At 37.1% G+C, this 23,548-nt stretch overlaps 1 protein-coding gene across 1 annotated transcript in view; it reads right to left on the bottom strand.

Annotated features, from left to right (window-relative positions):
• Positions 1 to 23,548, bottom strand: part of LRMDA (leucine rich melanocyte differentiation associated) — a 635,497-nt gene that overhangs the window by 215,744 nt on the left and 396,205 nt on the right. The gene's annotated exons all lie outside the window — the stretch shown is intronic.

The raw sequence follows: 23,548 nt of genomic DNA, 5'->3' as shown, positions 1-23,548 counted from the left end.
TTTTGCCATGTGGGGCAGTATACAACGTTTCAGGGGCCCTCTCTAACAGATGGAACAACTCGGCTGTCTTCAACCAAAAGGTAGAGGAGAAGGAAGAGAAGCTGAAGGTAGGAAATGGTGCTTACATCGATCACAGACTTCCATTCAGTAATTGTCACAGACTAAACATTCACCCCACGAGCAGATTTGTGCAGAAACCATTGAAGACACTGAGCTCTGCTGCCCAAGATGGATGGGGAGAACAGGGCTGTTTATATGACTGGGTCCAGTAGTGTGGAGATGGGGAAAGGCTGCTGCTGTTAAACTGGGCAGCAGGAAGTGACCACATTGGAAAGATCTTAAGGATTACAGACCTTTCAATTGGGGTTCTTGCTAGGATGAACAACAGCATTGAGAAACCTAGGTAAAGTTGGAAAAATTATTAACAACATTACCAATCCAGGGCCTAGAAGAATATAATCTGAAGCATTCTTTGAGGGTGTTTTTTCCCCTCTACTCAATTCCCTGCCCTGAGCACAGCCTTGGCAGCTGAAGACCTCCGGTTCCAACCACAGCCATGCTTAAGACCACTCTCCACATGTTCGGACGAGCCTCACGCATGAAGAAACTGGCAGAGGAACCCAAGTGTGTGGGACCCAGGGCTTAGATATCCAAGCCTGCTCAGATCGGGACTGGGCCTCCTCCACCCAGATCCACCATCTTCCAGTATGTAGGTGTTACACCCACCAACTGCCCCTGGCGCCATGTAATCCCAACAACGGTCAAGACCCAGAGACTATAAAACTCAGCACCCAGAAGCGCGTGGCAGCATAACATCTTATTATCTAGTTCTTACTCTGGAGAGCCTGGCGAGCTCCCAAGAGTATCCTGCCCTCACGGCAGAGTCTGGCAAACCCCCTGTGGCATATTCAATATGCTAAAAACCATGATGGGTCTCATTCTCCTGACCCTGAAAGAGCTTAGAATGTGGCACTTTCTAAAATCTCTGGGCTAGGACAAAGGAGACATTACTGGTGCCTGCTCGAGGAAATCAATGAACAGGATGACAGTGACAGTGACTCAACTCCTTAACCATATGTGACTACACATGTGACTCAGACTTCTAGCTCTCTTTTTCTAAACTTTAAATTAAGAAAGGGTTGTAGTAAGGCAGGAAGAAAGGGCTATTACTATGGGGCCACTTGTCACTCAGAACTTATAACCACACTGTCCCCCTCAGACACTGATTATCGCAACTAGCATTACTATTGCAATGTTTCTGAAGCAGATACTTTATTTTTTAATATCCAAAAGAGAACATCTGCTAGGATCAAGATTGAGGCTTACAACCTTTCCAAGCTTCATGAAAAAGTAAATTTCATTAAAGCTATATTTTTCTTTCAGGAATAGGAAATACATTCTATGGGATATATTTGCCCTGCTAGGAGCAAACTTTCTCCAAAGAGATTATCTACATTATAGGAATCAACACTAAGCAGGAGATTAGACCTACTAGCTAGAAAAACCCTTTAAAACCTGTTTCTGACATTTGAGATGTTTGATTAAGCAGCTTTCAGTGGAGACTTATAGAAAAGAGTTCTGAATGGAGCAAAATCAGAAGCTCTGTCCCTGAGGTAGAGACAGATTTCTGGTAGCATTTTGCTCAGGCTCCTAGGAAATACATGGTGTTTAAAGCTTGATCCCAGACTACTGGGTCCCAATACTTATAAGTTCCATCACTAAGAAAACATGTTTTAAAAAACAGGTTTGTAATATGGCATATCATTAGATATTTAGGATGCAAAAAATAAGGTAATATTGTCATGAATTAGATTATAATTAAAATACTCCATCACCACATCTCTCCATTGGTATTTGGTGTTTTTCAAAATGAGACAGAGTAGAGTGTTCTAATGAGAATGAGACAGAGTAACAGTGTTCTAATCATGGTGTCTATTTGATGCTTTTGGCAAGAATACATTTGGGGGAAAAAATGGGTTTGGTGGTGTTCCTCCGCACATCCACCATACTTCATCCACAAGGGAGAGGATCTTTCTCTATCAATGTTAATGTTATAACTAATATTAGAAAAAGTCCCACTTTCCCAAGATTTTGGTAGCTATATTGTGATATTTCTGAGAACTTTTAATCTCAATTTCATGACAGCTTTTTCTAAATGACTTGGAGAAACTTCAACTTTCAACAATACCTCTGACTGGGCAAACACAGTGTTATAATCAACAGGAAAATAGTTATTTTTATTTCTAGTTTTGGTCAAAGCAAAACTGATGTGACTTGTATTCGATCTCATAGTCATCATCCTATGTGTAACATTTAATTAACTTTTTTTGATGCACATTTATAAATTCAAGTCATAAAAAAAAGAAAAAGAACAATTCTGCAAGCGAATGTTGTTTCGATAGGTCTTGCACTGAGAGATGTTTAGGAAAACTACTACAGACCAATATTCTAGTTACAGTCTTTTAACTTAATATCAAAATGAGGACATGATTCTTTTTAAAATAAGGTACAAATTTATGTTCTGAGTAGTATGCTTAGAAGTTCAGAAAAGTTCAATTACCATATGAAAGAAATAGACAAGATGGCATCTTAAACGTGCATACTACCTGGCTAATAATAACTCCTCCCGAAACTACAACAATATACTTACAGCATATTGGAAATACAGCCATAGAAACAAAGTATTTTAATATATTTTACAGTTGCATAAAAACATATATCTAAAACATGTATAGTGAAATTTGGATACATCTGAATATGCAGGACAGCAAATACTCCCAACTTAGATTCCCAACTTTATTTATATGGCCAAGAATTATAGTTTTACATTTCACTTTTTAAATAACTTATGTTAGAAGATATTTGCAACTGTAGCACTGTCCTCCCATTGTTCATCAAGTTGCTCAAGTGGGTCCAGTAACGTCTCCATTGTGAGACTTTGTTGTTACTGTGTTTGGCATATCAAATATGACACGGATACCTTGCCAGGCTTTGCCATGTGGGCCAAGATACTCTCAGTAGCTTGCTGGGCTCTCTGAGAAGGGCAAAGGAATAAAACCCAGGTCGGCCATTTTTGCTGCATGCAAGGCAAACGCCTTACCCGCTGTGCTATCACTCTGCAATAAAATATTGTCACTGTCACTGTCCTCCCATTGTTCATCAATTTTCTCGAGCAGGCCCAGTAACGTTTCCATTGTGAGACTTTGTTGTTACTGTATTTGACATATTGAATATACATCATGGGGAACTTTGCCAGGCTTTGCCATGCGGGCGAGATACTCTCAGTAGCTTGCTGGGCTCTCCGAGAGGGGCGGAGGAATCAAACCCAGGTTGGTTGTGTTGGCTGCATGCAAGGCAAATGCCCTACCCGCTGTGCTATCTCTCCAGTCAATAAAATATTAGCATCTAGAATACATAAAAAATATCTATAAATAAATAAAAAGGTAATAAAAATGGTCAAAAGAAATGTCAGACAATTCAAAGAAAAAGGAACATGAATGGTCAACACATATAAGAGAGGGTCAAATTTACTATTCCAAAGGGCAATGCAAATTAAAACAAGATGCAATGCTCCCCGTCTCCCAAGCACACTGAGAAACACTGACATCTCACAGTAACAAGTGATGTGGGGGATGCAGAGGAATCAAATATCTTCTTTTATTTAGTCTGTGGGAATTTACCACTTTGGAGAGTAATTTAGAAGTATCTAATAAAATATTAAAAATTGGCACAGTGACTTATTTAAAATATGTACACTATGGACATTTTCATTTAGGTCCATAAGGAACATAGACAATGATATTGCAGCTTTATGATGAAGCAAACTGGAAATAATTGAAAACTCTGTCAATGAGAAAAACATAAATAAGATCATGTGATGGAATGATATTTATCACTTAAGAGCAATAAAATTTAGCATCAAAGAGCAACTAGAATATCTTATTTACATATCTTAATTTGAATAAGTTAAAAATTTAATTCTGAGTTAGAATGCAAGTTGAGAAATAAAAAGTTATAGCATAATATTACACATGTAAATACATAATTCTTTGATTTGTGTATATGGAAACAACTAAAAATTATAAAAGTTAAATATTAAATTCATGAAATTGGTTGCCTCTGTCAAGGGCTGAATAATAAGACTGGGGCTAATTGGATGGCAGAAGCTTCAGTTTTATGTACATTGTTTATTTCTTTAAAAGACAAGACTTGAAGCAAACATCAAAATATTAAAAGAAACAAAATGTGTTAGTTACATGTGTTCATTAAAAAATATTATCACACTGAAAATTTCTCAAAATTAACCAAGCCTATTTCTGCTCTAATTCTTTCAAATCTTTATTGATAAGAATGCCTAATTAGATAATTTTCTCTAACAATTTCTGCAGCAGTTTTCTCCAATAATCCATTAGTGTCTGTATGACATAAATGAATGCTTTCAATAGCTGGTTTTTTGTGACGAAATATTTCTTAAGAATTTGTTTCTTTTACAGCAACCTAGTGGAGACTGGAGAGATTATTCAACAGACAGAGGATCTTTTTTGCATGCAGTAGACAGGTTCAATTCCTGGTACCATCCAGTTCCCCAGTCACAACCAGAAGTGATCATAACCTCAGAGCTAGGAGTAGTACCTGAGCACCACCAGGTGAGAACTCAAAACAACACAAAGTAATTAAATAATAATGTGACAACAGAATTAAAGTGTTATTAATAAACACGTTTCCCATTCACACTAAAAGGGAAATGCTTATTAAAGTGTCATAGGTCCTTCTGCTAAAAATTTGTTCACATACAGTAAAAGTTGCTATATTCTTCTCTTCCTCATGATTTGGATAACAGGTAATATTTTTTTAAAACTCACAGCAATAAGGATAATAGTCACTATCTACTGCACTTTATATTTTCCAAAATGCAGGAAGGAAGGTCGACCTTTGGCAACTTTGCTGGTAACTTTGCTGGAAAAGATTCAACAATCTATGAGACATACAAAGCGAAAATTTCACTCAGTGGTTATAGAAGGCAAATGTCTTCAGAGAGATGTGTAATATTTAAGTCCCTTCCCCATTGGGTACATTCTGTGAAAACCTGCATTCCAGTGAATATTTCGGAACATCATGGATGTCTTGAAGGAACATGATACAGACCGCAGGAGGAAAGATTTGGCAGGCTTCACAACAAGAAGGGGGCAGCTACAAAGTTGCTTAATAGCCATAAATCTCCCACTATTTTTCACAAAATACCATCTAAGACCACAGCTCCACAACTCATTCCCCATCACTCAGCTCAAGTGGAGCGCTTTGGCATGCTCACTCACCCTTAAATCATATACCACATAAAGTGATCCTGGGTCTGGGAAATTTGTCAGCCTCTTTCAAGTAAAAGCAATCTTCACTTTTCATCACAATTCATTCCTTGAAACTGTGGTATAAAGCTGACTCCTCTAAAAACATTTATTTTCTCTCATAAGAAAAAGCATCACTCATTTAGTTATCAAGTATTTAATAACCACCTACTAGATGTCAGACCCTGTACTGAATATACCAAGCAAAATAAATAAGGACCTTAGCTGCAATTCTGAATCAAAGAAAAATTATAACCACGATAGTACTTATTAACTATTATCATGACCCCCATATGCTGCATTATTTTCACTTCATCCCTGACCTCTCTTATGACACTTAAATACACAGAACAGTGATTACATTACTGCTTTGTATTCATACTACCAAAGAGCATTTGAGATTAGCCTTATTAACTTTCCATTAGCAACTATAATACCGTTCCTTGTACATTTCTGCTTTCAGAAACACAGAAAGAAATTGATGCATGCTGATCAAACAGATTAATGCTAAATATAGAATGATGTACAATAATTTCACTTCAACACAACAAAAATGTTGGCCAAGTTAACAGAATCAGGGGTAAGTATTTGCCAGCACATGCAGGACTGTTATAAGCCAATCTGTACCCAGTGCCTTTGACTGTTATAAACCAATCTGCACCCAGTGCCTTTGACTGTTCACAGGTGAAGGCACTTGGCTTCAATGCCAGCAAAACAGAAAGCCTCAAAGATAGGTGCCCTGCAATGGGACTTGTTGACAGTTTTAAGACCAGAAACCACCACATATTTTCCAAAACCAGAAGACAAAATTTTGGGAGAAAACAAAAAGGTAAGATTGAAGTGAGTCAATGCTCAGGAGAGCATGAGTCAAAAGGGGTATGAGTGACTCCGGAGCACAGAGTCAGGAATGACCTAAGAACCACCATGTATGGTCCAGCTCAACAAAAAATAAAAAGACCTAATATTTAGCATCAAAAGTGTAAAATGTTACTATACTGACATGAAACAATACATTTTCCACCATGAATACTTCCAACCTTTCTCACAGGAGAGTGAGAAGTAGAAGAAATTGTGGGAGAAATTACAGGAATCAAAATGAAATAAGAAAGAAACAGGAAAAGAAAGTATGAGATAAGAGCTAATATTTATTTAATAAATTGAAAGTATTAATGGTTTTCCATTAGAAAAGTGTGCCCTACTATTATCTGAATTTAGGTCACAGAAAGAATAAGTTACATGTCCAAATCTATGAAGTCCTCAAGTCTGGAGGGACTAGACATCAGACCAATCAGTCTGACTCCAAAGACCAAAGTTATTTCCCTAGTGTCACCCACTCTTGCTTGTTAGTCAGAAACTCTAGTCCTGTTTCACAGATGAGTTCCCAGGCTTTTCCTAAATGGTTCTCTTGGCCCTCCCTCTACTTTGTCTCACACCACTGTCAGCAAGGTCTTATCTGGTCCCCTCTCCAAGACAGACAGCTTTGAGAAAAGATTATAATTGGTAGCACATGCTTTGCAGACTCTTTGACTTGTTTTACTAGTGAATCAACTTTTTGAATCACTGAGAAATGATTATCAAATGAGTTGGAATAATACTAACAGGATGTTTATTGTAAAATCAGAACATCCTATCTATAAACACATATCTGTTCCTGGAGAAGTATATGGAGCACACACAAAAATTTGGCTATTTAGTAATCCTTCTGAAGATAACATATTCAAATATAAAATGTAACCAGGTATAATATCCTCTAAGCAATATGTGTATATATGGTAGGGTATAATATACCTGAAGTACTAATTACATCAAGAATTTTATACAAATTATTTCATTTAACCATGCCAATGACTTTAAAGATACAAGTGCCATTATCAGTGTCATTATTATTTTATAGATAATAAAATTGATATCTAGAGAAGCTTTACCAAGAGCACCCAGCTAGTCTGTGGGGAATTTAGAATTCTGGCCAATGAGGCTTATTTTATAACCTGAATCCAAATATTGTATAAGAAACTTCATATCTAAAGGTATTTGACAAAAATTTTTTTAATAACGGAAACTGAGGGAGGTTAAATGTTTGTAGAAATACATGATTCAATTTGTATTGAAAAGCTACATTTTCATGTGCTGCATATAAATAAAGCCATCAACTTATTTATTAACAAAAGATTCTGTAATGTAGATATTTAAATGCTTCAGATCTTTTAGGTAATGTTTGGAGTCAAACATATCAAGTCACAATAGCCAGAGATAAAACTTTCACCAATTTGTGTATTAGTTGTTAAACACAGCCATTATTTAAAATTAAAATATGGCCAATTCTGACAAGGTGGTGGAGGGGGAGAAATAAAATTCATCTCTATGCATTTTTAACTATTTGATCAATAGAGCCAAGTACAGATCGTGAAAAAGATGTAGAAAGCTGGAGGGTATGGACCCATGGAAGAAGGCAGAAACTACTTACCATTAAGTCTGCTCAGAGTTGGTGCCTTCAAGACACAGTGATTTGAGACAGAGGGAGGCTGAAACCCAGAGCAGACCAGCCCCAGAATGGAGGTTCTCCTTTGGAGAGCAGAGGGGTCATGCAGGACCGACTCCCAGACCAAGTGCTAGGGAAGCACAAAGACACTGACAACGGGGCAGATGTCAACAAGCCAGAAAGCGGCACAGGGAACCAAGACCGAGTGCAGAGACGTCCAGTACCTTTGCTGTTTGGGTGTATTGGAGGCCACTAATGTGGGACCTTGTCCAGAGTAGGGGCTTGTAACTGAGTCTGAACCTGGGCACAGACAGTATGAGTTTGAGCCCTTGGAGAGATTGAGGAGTCCAATCATAGAGCAGCTTGCTGGGAAGTAAAGGAACTTGACCTCTTTTGGCCTTTTTATAAAGCTCCTCTCTGCATTTGGTCTTACGCTACACCAGTACCTAATTTATCCACACCTGGGTCCATCAGTGGGATTGTGTTCACCTGAGGTGCTTCCTGCCTCTGTCACAACACCTGAATCAAATGACTAAACTTAATGACAACATCTATAGATTTTGAAGCTCACATTGCATCACACCTGAGTACTATTGAGCTGGTATATCTGACTATAGGTTTGAACAAGACTGAAGTCCAATCACCAGTTGTTAGATCACATACCTTAGATCTGTACTTCTATGTCCACTATGAAAGCAGCAGAAACTTCAGCATAGGACTACATCATAGAGGAGGGATAACCAAGAATCCAAAGTAGCTGCAAAAGCCCCGACTCTGGAACTAGTGCAGAGAAGGGGGAGCCTACAGATCTCAATCTCTGACCAATTCAAGTACTGGCTTCCCTGGGGAGGCTTGAATTAATGGTACTTTCCAACAACAACTTCTGTGTTCTCAGCTCTCAGTTTCTATCCTCTATTGACGCCAGACCTCCAGTCATCTAAATCGGTGGAGAACTGTCAGAATATAAAGCACAATATCCTAGTTAAATATGCAAGAATTATATCTTGCAGCCTACCAATCTAAGACCTACAGCAAACTAAGTAAGGCTGCGCAAATCAACACACTGCACAAAACTACTGTAGAGAACAAAGGCGTTTGCCACAAATGACAACTGAAAAGAAAACAATTCAGGAAAATATTCAGGTATACTGGAATTAAATCTCTTCCCCAAAGACGAATTTAAAACAATAGTTATTTCGTGATAAACAAAATAAGAAAAACAAGGCATAATGTCAAAGTTATAACAAAGACATAGAAACTATTAAAAAGTCTCAAACAGAATTGATAGCCTTAAGAATAGAACATCACACTAAAGATAACTATTGAGGGGCTTAACAGTAAACATGAAGAACTAAAATTTTCATTGGAAAATGATGACATAAGGCTAGACCTTATACAATGATTAAAAGTGTAAAACAACGGTACAACTGATAGATGGTACAGTAAGCAGGGTGCTTGCCTTGCTAGTAGCTGACGTGGGTTCAATCTCTTGCACTATTTAAGGTTCCCCAAATTCCAACAGGAATGATACCTGGACACAGAGCCAGGAATAAATATTGAGCACTTCTGGGTATAACACAAATAACAGCAAGAAAAAGTGTAAAACAAGATTTTATACTTATGAATATTTATGTGACAAATAAAAGAGCGTCAAACTATGTAAAGTAATTTAATAGAAACAAAGAGCAATAGCAATAGTGAGACAAAATAGTAGGGAATTTTCACATTCTACTTACCAATATAAACAGATAAACTAATTTCACAAATATGAAATCATCATCTTAAAATGTAACCAGTACAAAATTGGCTTAACAGACATTTATAGAATGTTTTTTCCTTAAATAATTGAGCGTACATATTTTCAAAGGTGAATAAAAATGTTTTTCAAAAATAGACAATATGCTGAACACAAACTAGTTTCAATAAATCTATGAGACTTAAATCATACCACATACTTTTCTGACAATACTATAGAAGTAGAACTCAACCCCAAAGAATAAACTACAAAACTCTCAAAATCATGTGGAGACTAAGCAGTAAGTCTTAAGTAGTACTGAATCAATGAAAACATTAAAGCATAAAGTAAAAATACCTGAAACAAATTAAAATGAAAAAACAAGTTACCAGAACCTAAGAAATGCAGCAAGAGCAGTATTGAGGGAAATTCACAGCAATAGGGGCCTTCATTAAAAAAAAAAGAAGAAGGAGGAGGAGGAAGGAAGAAGGAAGGAAGAAGGAAGAAGGAGAAAGAAGGAGGAAGAAGAAAGAAGGACAAAGGAAGAAGGAAGAATAAGAAAGAAGGAAGAAAGAAGAAAAAGAAGAAGAGAAAAACTACAAATTAACATTAAATCTTACATCTAACTCAATTAAAAATAACAATAAAACTAATGGTAGAAGGTAGGAAGTAATAAAACAGGCAAAAGATTTCAATGTTTTCCAATAATCTCAACAAAAATCAATAAAATTACTCATTTTTTAAAATATTGAAAAAGTAATAAACTTTAGTTAAAATTATAGTTCAATAGAAAAAAGAGAATAAATTACAATAGATGCCACAGAAATACAAATGTTTTAAAAAACTATATGCCATCATAATTAGATAATCAAATAAATAAACCAATTTTCAGGTAAATACAGGCTATAAAAACTGAACTAAGAAATATAATTCCTGAAAGGAATAATCATATAAACAAATCAATACATATAAATAAGTGTATATGTACTGAAATAGTTATTTTTTTAATTTTTTTTTATTAGTGAAACACCATGAGGTACAGTTGTAGACTTACAAGTTGTTGTGTTTGGGTTTCAGTTATACAATGATCGAGTACCAATCCCACCACCAGTGCCCATTCTCCACCCCCACCAATCCCAGTATCCCTCCCACCCCTCCCATCCCCCATCCCACCCTGCCTCTGTGGCAGGGCACTCGCTTTCTATCTCTCCTTTTGGGTGCTGTGGTCTGCAGAAGAGACATTGGGTGGCAATCATGTTCTGTCTATAGACTACTTTCAGCATTCATCTCCCATCCTGGGCAGATCTTCCCAGCACCCTTTATTTGGTGCTCCCTTCTCTATATGAGCTTCCTTTGCCTCTACAGTGTGCGGCTGGCTTCTAAGCCATGGAGAGAAAAACGTGGTATTTATCACAGCTGCTCTTGGGTGTTAGTCTCTTATTTTGTTACTTTATGTTATCCAGATGAATGCAATCTTTCTATGTCTGTCCCTCTCTTTCCAACTCATTTCGCTTAGCATGATATTTTCCATGTAGTACCACTTGTATGTAAATTTCATGACTTCATTTTTTCTAACTGCTACATAGTACTCCATTGTGTAGATGTACCAAAGTTTCTTTAACCAGTCATCTGTTCTCGGGCACTCAGGCTTTTCCATATTCTAGCTATTGTAAACAGTGCTGCAATGAACAAACAAGTGCAGATGTCACTTTGACTATACTTTTTTGCCTCCCCGGGGTATATTCCCAGGAGTGGTATTGCTGGGTCAAATGGGAGCTCAATTTCTAATTTTTTGAGAATTTTCCATACTGTTTTCCAAAAGGGTTGTACCAGTGAAATAGTTATTTTTAAAAAAGGAAATACCCCAAAAACAAAAATCTTGGACAAGATGGCTTTACCAGTGAATTTTACCAAGCTTTTTTTTTCTTATCAAACTTTTAAATAAGAATTAATGTCTGTGTTCCTTAATATATTGAATCTGATGCCACAATGTATGTTAATTAGACCACATTCGAGTGTGCTCCATTACTATATCAAAATCAACATGTTTAAGTTCTAAAAAATATCATATAGAGAAACTCTTTGAAATAAATTCATAGGGCTATCATTGCTATCATTATTTACCAGATAACACACATCAGACAAAAAAATCACAAAGAGACAACTACAGATCAACATTCCTGATTAACTATATAAATTATGTATCTATATATAACTATAACTATAAAGTAAAGTAAAGGCCCTCCCGTTGATCGTCGATTTGCTTGAGCGGGCCCAGTAACGTCTCCATTGGAGACTTTGTTGTTACTGTGTCTGGCATATCGAATACTCTCGGTAGCTTGCCGGGCTCTCCGAGAGGGGCGGAGGAATCGAACTCGGGTCGGCCATGTTGGCCGCTTGTAAGGCAAATGCCTTACCCGCTGTGCTATCGCTCCAGCCCTGACACGCGGTTATAACTATATATACACATATATATAATTCTTAATAAACTACTAGCAAACCAAATTCAGCAACACATCTAAAGGATATGACCAAGTGGAGGTTAATCCAGGCATGCAAGGATGGGTTAACATATGCAAATCAATGCAATAAACTCTCTCGCTCTCTATATATATGACAAAAGTTAAATAATAACAATAGATATGGAGAAATCACTTGACATAATACCAATTTATGATAAAACTTCTTAATGAAATGGAGATAAAAGTAACAATAATCAACAAAATGAAGCCACATACCATAGTACACAGCTTATCATATACTCAGTGGTGAACATGGAAAGCTTTTGTTTTAAAATCTGAAATAAACTGAGATTGTCAGATATCACTGCTTCAGTTTAGTTTAGTATTCAAGATCATGGTGCAATTATATAGTAGTGATAAAGAAAAGGAAACTCAATCAGGGCCAGTGACAGGGCACAGTGGTACAGCACCTGCTTTTTGTGTATGACACCCTGGGTTCAATTACCAGCACCACATGGTCCCTCAAGAAGCAATGGAAACAACTTCTAAGCAGTAGCCCAAACATCACAAAGTCTGGCTCAAAAAGCAGAAATAAAAAAGAATCTCAGTTAGAAAAGAAAACGTAGGGGGCAGAGAAAAAGTACAGTGTGTAAAGCATTTGCCTTGCATGGGTCCAACAGAGGTTTGATCCCCAGCAGAACAAATGGTCTCCTGATTCTGCCAGTAGTGATCCCTGAGTGCAGAGTAAGGCATAAGCCCTGAGCACAGCTTGGTGTGGCACCGAAAAAAAAAAAAAAACTAAAACACAAGAAGAAAACAAAAAGTAGAACTCTATTTTTCAAATAAAGATAACAGATAACATATGTAGAAAACACTAAACACTCCATTAAAACATAATCAGAAAATAATAATACAGCAAGGAGCCAGGTTAAAAATCAATATAGAAACCTAATAAATTGAATCAGAAATAAGAAAGGGATATCACAACAGAAACCAAAGAAATCAAAAGATCATCAGAGACTACTTTGAAAGTCTGTATGCCATGAAACAAGAGAACCTAGAAGAAATGGATAAATTCCTGGATTCCTATCATCTCCCAAAGCTAAATCAAAAAGATCTAGAGTACCTGAATAGATCTATTAACATCGAGGAAATTGAAACTGTAATCAAAAGTCTTCCCAAAAACAAAAGCCCAGATCCAGATGGATTCACTAGCGAATTTTTCCAAACATTTAAAGAGGACCTATTGCCAGTTCTTCTCAAGCTTTTCCAGGAAATTGAAAAAAAAAAGAAACTATCCCAAAAAGTTTCTATGAAGTCCATATCTCTCTAATACCAAAAGGAAACAAAAACACCACAAGAAAAGAAAACCAAGGCCGATATCCCTGATGAACACGAATGCAAAGATTCTCAACAAAATACTAGCAAATAGAATTCAACAATTTATCAAAAAGATCATACACCGTGACCAAGTGGGATTCATCCCAGGGATGCACAATGGTTTAACATTTGGAAATCAATCAACATAACACATCATATAAACAAAAGATAAAAATCATATGGTCATATCAACAGATGCAGAGAAAGTATTTGACAAGATCCAGCACCCATATATGATGAAAACCCTCACCAAACTGGGGATAGAGGGAACTTTCCTCAATATAGTCAAAGCCATCTACCACAAGCCTATAGCAAGCATCATACTCAATGGGGAAAAACTGAGAGCCTTCCCCCTAAGATCAGGCATGAGACAAGGATGCCCACTCTCTCCACTACTCTTCAATATAGTACTGGAAGTACTTGCAATAGCGGTTAGGCAAGAAAAAGATATTAAGGGCATCCAGGTAGGAATGGAAGAAATCAAGCTCTCACTATTCGCAGATGATATGATACTATACTTAGAGAACCCTAAAACCTCTACCAAGAAAATCCTAGAAACAATAGACTTGTATAGTAAAGTTGCAGGCTATAAAATCAATACCCAAAAGTCCATGGCTTTCCTATACACAAATAGTGAGAGAGAAGAAAGTGACATGAAGAAAACAATCCTGTTCACAATTGTGCCCCAGAAAATCAACTACCTAGGAATTAGCTTAACTAAGGAAGTAAAGGACCTGTACAAAGAAAACTACAAAATGCTACTTCGGGAAATAAAAGAGGACATGAGGAAATGGAAAAATATCCCCTGTTCATGGATGGGGAGAATCAACATTGTCAAAATGGCAATACTTCCCAAAGTACTATACAAATTCAATGTGATCCCTATTACGATACCCATGGCATTCTTCAAAGAAATGTATCAAACACTCCTGAAATTTATATGGAACAATAAGCCCCCATGAATAGCTAAAGCAATTATTGGGAAAAAGAAAATGGGAGGAATCAACTTCCCTAATTTCAAACTCTACTACAAAGCAGTAATAATTAAAACAGCTTCGTACTGGAACAGAGGCAGAGCTGCAGACAAATGGAACAGGGTTGAATATACGGACATCTCCCCCCAAAGTATCTAATCATCTAATATTTGATAAAGGGGCAAGAAGAGTGAAGCTGAGCATGGAAAGCCTCTTTAACAAATTGTGCTGGCAAAAGCAGACGGCTACGTGCAAAAAAGTGAGCTAAGATCTCTGCCTAACACCATGTACAAAAGTAAGATCAAACTGGATTAAAGACCTCAACATCAGACCAGAATCCATAAGGTACATTAAAGACAAAGTTGGCAAAGCCTTCCAATACATTGAAACTAATGGTATCTTCACAGATGTCATGCCACTGGTCAAGCAAGTGAAAACAGAGATAGACAAATGGGACTATTTTAAACTAAGAAGCTTCTGCGCCTCAAAAGAAACAGTGACCAAAATACAAAGACAGTCTACAGAATGGGAAAGGATATTCACTGAATACAGATCCGACAAGGGATTTATATCAAGGATATACAAAGTACTGGATGAATTCCACAAGAAGAAAACATCCAACCTCATCAAAAAATGGGGCGACGAAATGAACAGAAACTTTCTCAAAGAAGAAATTCGAATGGCTAAAAGGCACATGAGAAAATGCTCTACATCATTAATCATCAGGGAGATGCAGATCAAAACAACGAGATATCATTTCATACTACAGAGCCTGGCACATGTCCAAAAGAACAAAAGCAGCTGGTGTTGGCACGAAAGGGGTCCTCCTTCACTGCTGTTGGGAATGCCAACTGGTTCAGCCCTTTTGGAAAAGAGTATGGACAATTCTCAAAAAATTAGAAATTGAGCTCCCATTTGACCCAGCAATACCACTCCTGGGAATATACCCCGGAGAGGCTAAAAAGTATAGTCGAAGTGACATCTGCACTTGTCTGTTCATTGCAGCACTGTTTACAATAGCTAGAATCTGGAAAAAACTGAGTGCCTGAGAACAGATGACTGGTTAAGGAAACTTTTGTACGTCTATACAGTGGAGTACTATGTAGCTGTTAGAAAGGATGAAGTCATGAAATTCACATACAAGTGGTACTACACGGAAAGGATCATGCTAAATGAAATGAGTCAGAAAGAAAGGAACTGACATAGAAAGATTGCATTGATCTGGGGAACATAAAGTAACAAAATAGGAGACTAATACCCAAGAATAGCCAAGATAAATATCAGAAGGTTTACTCCATGTCTTGGAGGCCAGCCACACACTCTAAGGGTAAAGGCAGCTCAGATAGAGAAGGGAGCACCAAATAAAGGGTGTTAGGAAGATCCTCCCAGGATGGGCGATTCATGCTGAAAGTAGACTATAGACCAAACATGATGGCAACTCAATTTCTCTTTTGCAAACCACAGCACCCAAAAGGAGAGAGAGAACTAAAGAGAGTGCCCTGCCACAGAGGCAGGGTGGGATGGGGGGATGGGGGGTGGGAGGGATACTGGGATTCGTGGTGGTGGAAAATGGGCACTGGTGGCGGGATGGGTACTCGATCATTTTATAACTGACACCCAAGCACAAAAATTTGTAAGTCTACAACTGTACCTCATGGTGTTTCACTAATAAAAATTTAATAAATAAATAAATAATCAATATAAAAAATTGCTGTGTTTTGGGCCATAGCAATAGTACAGCAGATAGGGCATTTTTCTTGCATGCATCCAACTCAGGTTCAATCCCTGGCATCCCATATGGTTCCCCAAAGCACTGCCAGGAATAATTCCTGAGAGCATAGGCAGGAATAACCACTGAGAATCCCCAGGTGTGTCCCCCCCAAAAATTGTTGTATTTTTATATGCAAGTAATTAATTAGAACAATTAAGAAAGCAATCCCATTTATAATCATATACAAAACAATCAAATACGTAGGAATAAATCTAACAGAGATGGGGAAAAACTCACCTGTGTAATAGAAAAAAGAAGATAATGTTAAAAGACAAAATCATTGAGCTGGAGAAGTATCCTGCTTTGCATTTGTAAATCCTTGGGATTGATTCATAGCACCAGGGGGAGAATAAAGAAAACATAGTAAAATAGTTGGGAAATGGACAAAACAAATCATTTCCATTTTACCAAATATAATTAATTATATTTAATATAATTAAAATTTAAAATTTAATAACATTTAAAAGTAAATAGACGGTTTTATTTATATGGGATCATGAATAATGTTGACTTGCTCTGGAAATTCTGAGCGAAATGAAAAACAAATGTTTTTATGTTTCTTGGTTTTCTTCGGGTATTGGTGCTAGAGACACAGTACAGGGATTAAGGTACATATTTCATATGTGGCTGACCTTGTAAAATCCCTAGCACCACTTGGTCCCCAAGCATCACCAGGTGAATCTATTGAGGTTCATAAACACCTTCAGGTATAGCTATGTAAACATCTGAGCACTGCTGGTAGAGCCCAGGTAATAAGCACCACCTCAGGACTTGAGCAACACTGAATCCTTGGACATTTGCATTGAGAACCCCTAGTCTCGCTAAGTATTGCTGAGAGGGGTCTCTGTGCTATTGAGCACCCCAAAGTCAAAATCGTATAGTTATATTATTTTATATAGTTATGTAGTTATAACTATACCATATAGTTAAAAACCACTACATGGTATAGGGGGAATAAATTACACTGAGATAAATAGAATTGAATTAAAAGTCACCATTTATCTATTCTTAATTTATGACAAAGCATCTTTAAAAAAACACAGTGGAAAAAGGAATCTTCTTCAATAATACTGACAAAAATTGCACAGCCACGTGCAAATGAGTGAAGCAGAACTATTCTCTAATAACATATACAAAAATCAATTCAAAGTGGATTAAAGACCTAGTTGTTAAAACCCCAGACTATAAGGAATATAGAAAACAACATCAGTGAAATGTTCTAGTTCTGTGACACTAGCAGTGGAAATTTTAATCCCAATGGCAAGAAAAAGAAAACAAACAAATGGGAATGCCTCAAATTGGAAATCTTATGTGCAGAAAAAAATACAAGAATAAAAAGATAGTCACCTAAATTAAAGAAGATATAAGTACATTATACATCAAATAAACGATATAGCTTAGGTATTTGCTCAAGCGGGCCCAGTAGCATTGTGAGACTTGTTATTGTGTCTGGCACATAGAATACGTCACGGGGAACTTGCCAGGCTTTGCTGTGCAGGCAAGATACTCTCGGTAGCTTGCTGGGCTCTCCAAGAGGGGCAGAGGAATCGAACTTGGGTCAGTCATGTTAGCTGCGTGTAAGGCAAATGTCCTCCCCGCTGTACTATTGCTCCAGCCCATAGCTTAGGTATATAAAAATATATATATAATTTAACAAAAAAGACACAAATGACCTAATTGAAAAATGGGCAGAAGATTTTGATAGGCACTTCTCCAAAGAGAATGTGCAAATGACTGATAGGCATAGAAAAAATTCTCAATGTTATTTATCACCAGAGAAATACAAATTAAGACAACAATATGTCACTACTTCATATTTGTGAGAATGGCTTACATCAAAAATGATAATAATGAGTGTTGGAGAAGGTGTGAAAGAAAAGCAACTCTAGCACACAACCATTGGAATGTAATTAAGTACAACCATTTTGGAAAATACTTCTTTAAGAAATGTAAGAGCTCATTTTAAGAAGATAAAAACAGCTATTATATGATCTAACAATCTATTTGGGTGTTTCTTAAAATTTCAAAAACAATAGAAAAAGTTATATCCACAACAATTTTTATTATAATATTATCACTGTCACTGTCACTGTCCTCCCGTTGTTCATCAATTTTCTCGAGTGGGCCCAGTAACGTCTCCATTGGAGACTTTGTTGTTACTGTGTTTGGCATATCGAATACATCACGGGTAGCTTGCCAGGCTCTGCCGTATGGGCAAGATACTCTTGGTAGCTTGCCGGGCTCTCCAAGGGGGCCGGAGAAATCGAACTTGGGTCGGCCATGTTGGTTGTGTACAAGGCAAACGCCCTACCACTGTGCTATCGCTCTAGCCCATTATAATATTATATATAATAAAAATATGGAAGAAACCAAAGTAACCATTGATAGATGACTGGATGAAAAAATGTAACAAACTTATTCAATAAAATACTCTTCATTTATAAAAAGATTTTTTTAAATTTCCATATCTAACAAAAGGGTAGAAATTTAAGGGAGTTCCTTGAAGCAAAAATAGATCAGGAGCAAAGGAAAATAGATTTTTTTCTTCCACTTCCTCAGAATATAAAATTGATAAACAGACAAAAAAACCCAACCAGCTAGTGGACTTTGATAATGGAACTAAGGCTACTTGACGAACAGGAAGAGGGTGAGGGAGAGAGTGGAGCTAAAATGAATTTAGTCACCTACATTCTTCAGACAAAGCCACGGTTCTCAGAATGAATAAGGTGGTGACAATTTGAAAACACATATTTCTGATATGGCTAAATTTTATAAATAACCATATCAAAAACTCTGAAGTAGTTAAGACAGTGTAAAACTGGTACAAGAACAGAATAGAAAGCTCAGAAGCAGACCCACATAAAGAGTGTCACCCAATTTCTTCTGTTGTCTGGAGCATCTCTGCACTTCATCTTCGAGCTCACTGATTCTGTCCTCAGCAGCTGTTACTCTGCTGCTGAGACCTTCCACTGAGTAGAGAGAGAGAGAGTATGGAGAATATTGTCTGCCATGGAGGCAGGGGGAGGGTGGGAAAGGGGGGTGGTATACCGGGGATATTGGTGGTGGGGAATGTGAACTGGTGCAGGGATGGGTGTTTGATCATTGCGTGATTGTAACCCAAACATGAAAGCTTGTAACTATCTCACGGTGATTCAATAAAATTAAAAAAAAAAAAAACAGTGTCACCCAATGTACGACAGAACCACAACAATAAGGTAGAGGTAATTTTCTTAAAAACAGAACTATAAGGATGGTCACCAAATTTAAAAAAGAAAATATATTATGTGAATATACTTAAAATATTATAAATTATATTAAAAAAGGTAATACATATCAAAACTCACCATTTCTTATTTTATAAATTTTACAATTGTACACTATTAAGGTTTTCTTCCATAGTATTTAGGAGAAATACCATATGACTGGAGCGATAGTACAGCAGCAGGGCATTTGCCTTGCATGCAGCCAACATGGCTGACCCGAGTTCGATTCCTCCGCCCCTCTCGGAGAGCCCGGCAAGCTACCGAGAGTATCTTGCCCCCACGGCAGAGCCTGGCAAGCTACCTGTGATGTATTCGATATGCCAAACACAGTAACAACAAAGTCTCCAATGGAGACGTTACTGGGCCCGCTCGAGCAAATCAATGAACAATGGGAGAACAGTGACAGTGACCATATGACTGCACAAATTTATAACTTTCACTACTAGTGTCGCTTTTGTGGCATGATGTAAACCATGGTCAAAGTATTTACAATAGACACTGGCTAGTGGAACAAATTAGAGATTGACTTATAGTTTTAACTATTTCCTATACTTAAGGAAAGATGGAAAAATTATAGTGTCTTAAATTTTAAAAATATATTGAGTCCAGGGGCTGGAGCGATAGCACAGCAGGTAGGGCATTTGCCTTGCACGCGGCTGACCCAGGTTTGATTCCAAGTATCCCATATGGTCCCCTGAGCACTGCCAGGAGTAATTTCTGAGTGCAAAGCCAGGAGTAACTCCTGTACATTGCTGGGTGTGACCCAGAAAGCAATATATATATATATATATATATATATATATATATATTTATATATATGTATATGTATATATATTGAGTCTACAGACATGACTTTGTAAATGCCATAAAAATATGAAAAATATTATTGTAATATCCAAAAACCCTGAGCCAGAGAGAATGTTTGGGGGATAAAGCACTTGCACACAGCTGACCCTGTTTCTATCCCCTAAACCACGCATGGCTTCCCAGGCATCCCCAGGAGTGACCCTGCAGCGAAGAACCAGGAGTAAACCCTGAGCACCTCCAGATATGGTCCAAATCCACACCACAAAAGAAACACACTCTTATTTTGTGGGGGGAAATGCACAGATTACTAATAAGTGAGTAATTCTAATACTCTGTAAGAAAAATAGTTGTCATTCATGTTAGAATTGCAACTGTTCATCACGTGCAATCTTAGGGTGGCAACAGATATGAAAGTCTGAACAAAAAATAATAAAAATTATGCTCTGAAAATTGATGGGATCAATGAAATTCATATTTAAAAAATCATATATTTGTAAGTTATATTTTACTCACCCTTTCAAGACAATCAGGTGATGTAAACATATGCCTATGTCTTTCCAGAGTTGGTGGTTGGATATTTTGCTAGCACACCACTAAATATAACCCTTAAATAACATCTAAAGTATGGAGCAAAGGACTATTTTATTGTCTAGAAACACAAACAGCAATAAGGTAAAAGCTAATTAACTTCAAGGATTGTGTGTGTGACTTATTTACAACTGGGGTATCTCCTAGTTCTCTCTTTACTATGCTGTTGTTGGACTGACCAAGATTTAGAGTCAGACTCCATCTGTCTTTCTGACTTCAGGCGATTCACTTACATTTTCTTTAAGACACGCTCCTCCACTGTAAAATGGTCTGATAATATTAGCCATGATGATGGTAACAGTTTAAAATAATCAATACTTAATAGTGTTTCTTTGTATCTAGGACTATTCTGAAGTTTGAAATTTTCAGATATTAAATTATTCAATGTTCACAACAGTTATATGAGGCAGTTCTAAGTCCTGCAGATGTCCTACAGTCGAGGGAGTCTGAGGACCAGCAAACAGAAGGAACCTGACCAAAATGTCATTTAGGTTCTTGGGTTCTGCAGAACATGCAAGCAAAAAAGGGTGGTTTGCCTCTAGTGGTCACTACCTTCGCCATTATGATGCTATACAATACAATATACAATGCTTTCAATATAGGTGAATATCAAATAAACTCAGAGACAAAGATCAAAGCATTGCTCATAAAATATTGACTATGATTCATTTTTACTTCCCTCTCATTTTGTATAACATCTTGTCTTCTTCACTACTAGATTTAAATTTCTTGAGAGGTGGTGCTAATGCTTCATGGCTTCTCCTATATGACAGGAATATGCACCATCATTTGTATTCAAATATTTATTACATGAATAGACTCCACTGCTCACTTTCCCAGCAGAAAAGCACACTTTTCCTTTTTTTTCTTTTTTGAGATTCCTTCTGAGGGCAAAAATAAGCACTATTCAACCTGCTTATAATCTGAGTTCATCCATAGATTCATTGCATTACTGGGATGGTCTATTGTTTCCAAATAACCACATATGGCATTTCTCAACTGGGCTTGCAAGGTTGTTTTAGAAATAATATTATGTAATGGTAGTCCCACAGGCTTGATTTATTTTGGCTTAAAAAGAAGGAACTTGCCTCATGTGTCTTTCTTCCTCTCACAAGAGTTTTTTCATCCTCAGGGGCTGTGGGTCAAGTTCTGTCCTTGGAACCAAAGTAGTTTTCCGAAACGAGATGGAGCCAGCTCTGTCAGGCTAGCCAGACCTGCTGTCAGTGGCCTTTCCCAAATACATCAGGTCCTCTTGCTTGTAAAAATAAATTGATACCCATGCAAGAAATTTATTAGGAGATGACAGCTTGGTTCATAATGGAAATATGGAGAAAACATCATCCTTCAAAACTGACAGTTTATCCATCATGTCTCAGATTCCTGAGATAGAAGCAGACATTGTCACATACAATCCACTGAGGACACGTTTTCTTGGATTTCCTTATGACAGGAAACTCTGAAATAATCCAGAAGAAGGAAAGGACTTATGCTGCTCTTAATGTGCACAGTCATAAATTTTTAGCATTAGCAGAAGAAACATGTGGTCAAGGAAATGAATGATGGGGGAAATAGGGAAGCCTGGAATTCTCAAAAGGCCCCTTCTTTTCTCTCAGGGGTGATGAACTGGGACAGGGGTCAGCGAGGGTTATGACACCGCTGTGAGGGACATCAATACCCTGTTATGCGTAAGCAAAGCCAACAGGTGGCAGGGCACTACTGCGCGGACACAGCACATTTGAGTCTGCTTGAGGGTAGGGGCCCAGGTCACCTTGTCTTGATAGCTTTCCAATTGTGGTTCTTTTGCTTAGCTTATAGGTATAGATAAACATGTGGCAATTTAAGAGGGCCACTTTAATTAGAAATAAGTGCAAAGGTATCGGTGGGATCACGAGAGGCCTGATTTTTAAAGGTTTAATGAGGTGACCTACCCAACCCTGCATGAAATAATTGTGTGTTGCATTAAAAGTCACGTTGGAAAATATAATCCTAGTGGCAAATTGGAATGAAATAAACATGATATTTATCGGAAAATATATTCACCACCACTTTTATGGGACCTTAAAATATTTATGTTCTCAACTTGCGTTCTTTCACAATTTGCTGAGTTCTTTTTAAACTAGGAAATCTTTTTAATGAAATACATGCAGTTTTTAAAACCTGCACATCCATTTTAAAAAAATAGAAAATTGTTAATGTGAAGGCAAGAACAGATGGAAAGGCCTTTTATTCATAAACCACTCTTTATACTAGGAAAAACAAACTTGGGAAATTTTACTTACATCTGAATAATATGTCAAGGATCTTTGTTTGATGTTAGATTCTATCTGATAAAGATACAGAGAATATCAGAGGAAAAATGACATACCAAATAAACTTGTGGTTTATTGTATTTATTACATCATATTGGAGTTGAATAGGATGTGCACATACACGTTTGCCTAAACACAGAGTGAAATTACAGGATTTTGATCCAATCCCCATAATAGTCCCCTAAGGACAGCTGCAAAATAAATGACATGTTGATGAAGTCCCTATTCATATGTAACTATGACAAAATAAAACATGACCCACCTGAGTCTCTAATTCTTATTTACTGCCTCCTCTAAAAGAGGCAAATGAACTTCTAATTGTTTGCATTTTTCAGCCAATCTTATTCTCAGTCTCAAGAAAGACCTAAAACTCTGTTGACTTTACATGTCCAAATAAAATATATGTGTTTCCTTTACTTTCTGTATATATGCATGCCA

The sequence above is a fragment of the Sorex fumeus genome, unplaced genomic scaffold (genome assembly GCF_029834395.1).
Source record: "Sorex fumeus unplaced genomic scaffold, SorFum_2.1 ptg000020l, whole genome shotgun sequence".
NCBI classification, from domain to species: Eukaryota; Metazoa; Chordata; class Mammalia; order Eulipotyphla; family Soricidae; genus Sorex; species Sorex fumeus.
The sequence above is the reverse complement of the archived record's forward strand: the minus strand, read 5'-3'. Positions and strand labels throughout refer to the sequence as shown.